The sequence below is a fragment of the Bombus vosnesenskii genome, unplaced genomic scaffold, assembly GCF_011952255.1.
Source record: "Bombus vosnesenskii isolate JDL3184/JDL3185 unplaced genomic scaffold, Bvos_JDL3184-5_v1.1 scf7180000015793, whole genome shotgun sequence".
Classification (NCBI taxonomy): Eukaryota; Metazoa; Arthropoda; class Insecta; order Hymenoptera; family Apidae; genus Bombus; species Bombus vosnesenskii.
Window position 1 is genome coordinate 19823 of NW_022884154.1, and position 5409 is coordinate 25231.

Genomic DNA, 5409 nt, shown 5'->3' on the forward strand with positions numbered 1-5409 from the left:
ACGTGACATGTTATGTTGCAACCGAACGTGAATTTCTCGCGGGAAATAGCCTGATATCGTTTATTTATGCGTCTCTCAAATACGAATTTTACTATGCACTTCGTTTAAGACACGCCATTTTGCAAAACGATTATCGAAAGATTATTGCTTACATCGAGATCGAGAATAGATTCGCAGGAAGCTGGATGCCGCGATTTCTTCCCGCGCTTTACTTTCTTCCGAAGTTGTGATTGGTTGATTTCCTGCTGCCATATTCGGTTTCGCCGAGAATCGTGAACACGTACGCTGGAAGCAATGCGGGGTAATTATTTAATTTATTTCATAATATTATTTAACATATATCGTGAAAAGTTCTGAATATTCGGATTCTTCTGTTATCGTTTCATCGTATGTTAGCATTATCAGCTCTCGATATCGAATTGACAAACAGAATTTTTCTCATACAAAGTAAGTCACATTAAGTATATGTATATGTATATGTATAGTCGAAGCAATGCAATTAAAAATTTTTCCATTTTAATTGGTATTATTTATCACAGACATTTTACCGAGCATTCATTTTATAAATCTTATACATATATATATATATATATATAACCAATTTATAATATATATATGAACACACACACACACACACACACACAAACAATAGAAATACTTTCGTGTGCTATTATACGTAGTTCGATAGTTTACATTTCACGGGCCCCGTGTTGCACCTGCGTCGGTTTCGTTCCTGTTTCCAACGTATAAGTGTAGCGTCAGTGATTCGCGTGACGCGACGCAACCTTCAACGTTTGTTTTTCTCCGTTTATGCGTTGTGTGTTCGTTTGAATGAAAACGTCGCGAGTGTTGTAACAAAACCACGGAAAACAGAAGAAGAATACGGGAGCAAAAGGAATTCCAGGCTACAGCAGAATGCCCATTGCCCAACAAGGTTTCGTTCCATGGTATTTCAACGAGGTAAGCTACCTCTTTTAGTACGCTTCAAGGCGCCTCTTTCCAACCAATTAATTTGCGTCCAACACCATTTTAACTTCGTATACTCAGAGAAAATATCTTTTGTATTTTCTAACTCTGATCTATGTATAAATTTACTGCGACGGGTCATTTCTACGGATTAACGTATCTTATAAAAACGTTGCGTGAAATGTTAATAATATATAAGTCTTGAAACATTTGTACTAATTTCATAGAGGAACGTAGTTGGTACCTTCCGGGTGGCATATTGTATGCTTGTTACATGAACTTTCCAAATATCTTACAGTTAAATGGTTGGATTGTTTACTAGAATAAGCAACACAACATTGTTTTTGATTTATTGTGAATGAATTTATAGAATCATATTATTTTACACATATACACTATCGCGCAAAAGTATCCCAACATTTGATTACTTTTGATATTATGTTATTTAATTGCACAATCAAATTGATAGTATGTACCGATATATAATGATTACGATCTGTATTATTATCTTATTCTTATCTGTATTATTATCTGTATTATTATGTAGCCTGTAAGAAACGAATTAATTAATTAAGAATCTCGTTGTAACCTACAGGTTCGGAAAAGGCTGATAGGCTTTGGTCTACGTGGTGGTTGGGAATTTTCATTCGTTTCGAGTTCGCTTAGCTGATAAATAGTGAATGTGCATTTCTTCCAAAATAAAGAAGAAAGCGAAGTCGATAGAAACGTGGGTCAAATTTGAAATCATTTCTCGATTATGTGGAGGTTGATTAAACGCGTTGGTGTATATAGTGATGAGACGAGTTGATATTTGGTGTAGTCAAATGTATTTAAAACTATCGACAGTACTCTTCTAACGATCTCCCTCTAACGAATTTAAATTCGACTTCGGTTGACGGTTGCGCGTAGCGGCGATATTGTTCTGTCCGGAGTTTGTTTATTATCAAGTTTCGTACCTCGAGACGGTATCAATGCCCCGAGGCAAAACAACAACATGAGTTACTCTCGATTCGCATCGTCCTATGACTCATATGCCGCTACAATATGCAATCGAATAAAGTGATAAATAGCTTGCAGATGTTTACGCGTCTCTGAAAATGTTAAAAGATATAACACGTTTAACGCGAAGTATTCGTGATAATATTCGCTGCAATTTGAAATATCTGCGTGCAGTCTCGTAGGTTTTGAATAAAAATTTATCTTTTATCGAAAGATACATACATGTTTTGGCCTATATATAGCTTTGTACTCTTGTAACCTAAAAGAGAAGTCGAAAAAAAGTGATGTTAACTCTTGCAGTAAAAAATTCATTTATGTCAATACTACTTTTAGAAATGCACCAAGAGAAGCAAGACAAATTATTGACGAAACACAGGATAGTCATTTCCGATCCAAGAGAAAAACGCAACTAAAATAATATGTAGATAGCTATTAAGGCAATAAATAATAAAGTCATTGAAATGATCCATCATTTCAAACTAATATCGCTTCTCTTTACTTCAGAACTGCTATAAACATTTTAAATATCATTTATGTCTTGGTTCCCTTGCGAAGTTCTCGAAGAATTCGTCAAATGATGTCATGAACAATATAAATAATCGTAAAAAATCTATATTTGTGTTTAAAAAATAGGCGAATAAAGAGAAATAGGATAATCGAGACCGGTGAAAAAGGATCAACCAACATCCCGCATCTGATACAAGCGGAAGAGAAATCAATTTCTATCATGTCGCACGGCGAACAAGAACGCAAATACGGAATCTTTTGTATAATACTACCCCAAACTCTGTTGAGTCGCAGTAATAATAATAATCGGGTGTTGACTTCTGCTCGTTTTTACTTGAAGTTTGCTCGTTACCTCTTTGAAATTTGGTGGATCGTTTTCTGTCGAAACCCGTTCCATCTGACGTTAAAATCAATAAAAACAATATTACGATAAAGACTTTTATCTCCATTGTTGTCAACTTCCGTCAAGTCTTCGTTTTCTGCTCGCTGAATATAATACGGATTCCCAAAAACTTTCTTCGTATGAAAGTTTACTAATGTACATTTATCAAACATTGCACATTTTAAAATAGGTTATCATTATAAGATTAAAAAAAAATAGCTAAAAATATCTTGAAACAAAAGAAACCAATTTTGAAGTTTGTTAGCCCAGAAATGTCATGGTAGGAAGGTATACTTCGATATTACTTTTACTATCGATAGGCGTCGCCGTCGTTGCTGTTATCATATACGAGACACAACAAATCACGAAATTGACAAATCACCGGTGATCTCCTCGAGTCGCAGTTCGAACGTTTCACAAATAAGTTAAAGAATTAAACTTTAGATATAGTGGTAAAATTTATTGTATGAATCCAACAGAGTGACGGTTCAGGGTGTTATAACAAAGAGGTATAGAACGTTGATTTGGGAGACTTCTTGTACTGAGGTTTTAGTCCCTCTGAAGCGGTTATCGTCGGGTGTATATCAGAGGCGCCTATCCGTTGCTATCTGGTTATTGTTTCGATAGCTGTGGCATGTAGGATGTTTTGTCTACTCTATTAGTGCTTCTAATGCACTAATTCGTCTGATACTGTCGACGATTCGCCTGTGCATGATTATACATTGAGTAAACGGATAGCCTGAGTTGGAGTTTTGATGATTAGGATAATCGAAATAATTCATAGCCATGGTAATATTTTAACTAATTTATTTTGTTGTCTTTTATAGGCCACTGCAATGAGAAAAGAATTCCTGAAGCCAAAGAAAATGATACACCCAAATAGCAGAAAGTCTATCGCTATTACGAAAAAAGCCAAAAAGTAAATACAATTACTATTAAATTATGTGATTTTGTTATGTACATTTCATTTATTTTATATGATTATATAATACTTTTGTGTAATAAAGAAGGAAATGGACAATGTGTTTTGTTTCAGAATATCAAATAGACAGAAGGCAGAAATGTCCTGCTTGATAAAACAGAATTCAATAGGAGAGAAAATATCGTAGATCAGAAACAATATGATTCCAGGCGTGTGACCCTATACTCCAGAGATAACTGCAAGTTTGTTAGAAACGGAGGTAAAACAAAAATGTATACACACGATGATACAGAGATTGTACATTAAAGATGTGATTAGTTATAGTTCTATATTTGATCCAAAGGTATGTAGCAAGAAATGATGAAGAAATGGAAGAAATTACTATTAAAAGGTCTATAGGTAGCAACAGGAGTAGACAGCATGCTAGGAGGGAACATATAATTAGAGTAGAAAGAACTAGGAGAATATCATACACGTGGAATAGGTAAAGAATTACAGCCAAATTTATTTTCAATATATCCTGATGTACAAACCCTCCTTTATTTTTCAGAAATTTCTGATATTTTAAATGCAACTCAGTGTGAAATGTTATTGAATTGGAATAATGAATTACAGTGTGCGAATAATTTTAAATTTATAAGGTTTGGCGAGAAAGATTTAAAGAAAGTATTAGAGCTAAGAAAAAGAATGAAAATAAGCCATATTAGACTATCCAAATCTCTATTAGCTATGCCTGTAAACAAGAAGAATTCATTCAGCAAGCCAATTGATTTAGATGAAAATAGTGTAATGGAAATAGAATAAATTCTGTAGATATGTCTTTTTATCTTTCATCTCTATTTAAAAACAAGAAAACAGAAGAAAAGCGAACAGTTTCGTCCTTTTTTGTTTGCGAAATGCTAGAAACCGCATTTCGTCTTGCTCTTATCTTCCACGAGAAACAGTCACGTCACAAGATACAAGAGTACGATAGAAGAGAAAAGAAAATGTTCGATTGTGAAATATACAACAAAACTGAAACATGCAGATGAATCACGTGCACGTTATGAATATTCTGCATCGTTTCTCCGCCTTTCCTTCATTTTTTTCGCTAGCTGCTCCATTATTTAAGAACGAAGATATAGTAATTGCTCTCAAAGTTGTACATTTCGAAATGGTAGGAAAATCAATAGTACAATGATAAATATACGATTTTAAAAGCTTTTTAGATTTCTTACATACTTAGCATTAATCAAATAGCTTAGTATATAAAAGAGTTTACTTATGTCGCATGTTATAAATGCAGCTGCGTTCGTTACAACAATTCCAATTCCAAGGAATTTTTCTCGAAGATCGCAGTGAAGAATTTGCTTTGTTAAATTATTACTGGTATACTTCGTCAACTTGTGGTATATCGATACAATTTGTCAACCATCACTTTTAATAGCTTCTCGCTAATAAAAACATTTCGTACCCATTTAATAAGAAGCAGTATATTCTTAATTATTTAGAAATTTAGTTAATGATGTTTAAAAATACGAATATGTTTAAAAATTATAATGTAAATATATATATTTCATTTCATGTTTTACTAATATATCTCTAATTTAGATTAAATATCTGAAACTTGAAAGAAACTTTTAAAACTTTCAAT

At 33.4% G+C, this 5409-nt stretch overlaps 1 pseudogene; it reads left to right on the forward strand.

Moving 5' to 3' along the window:
• The first annotated feature begins 821 nt into the window (after window positions 1-821).
• On the forward strand, window positions 822-4595 carry LOC117241394 (annotated as a pseudogene).
• The last annotated feature ends 814 nt before the right edge of the window (window positions 4596-5409 follow it).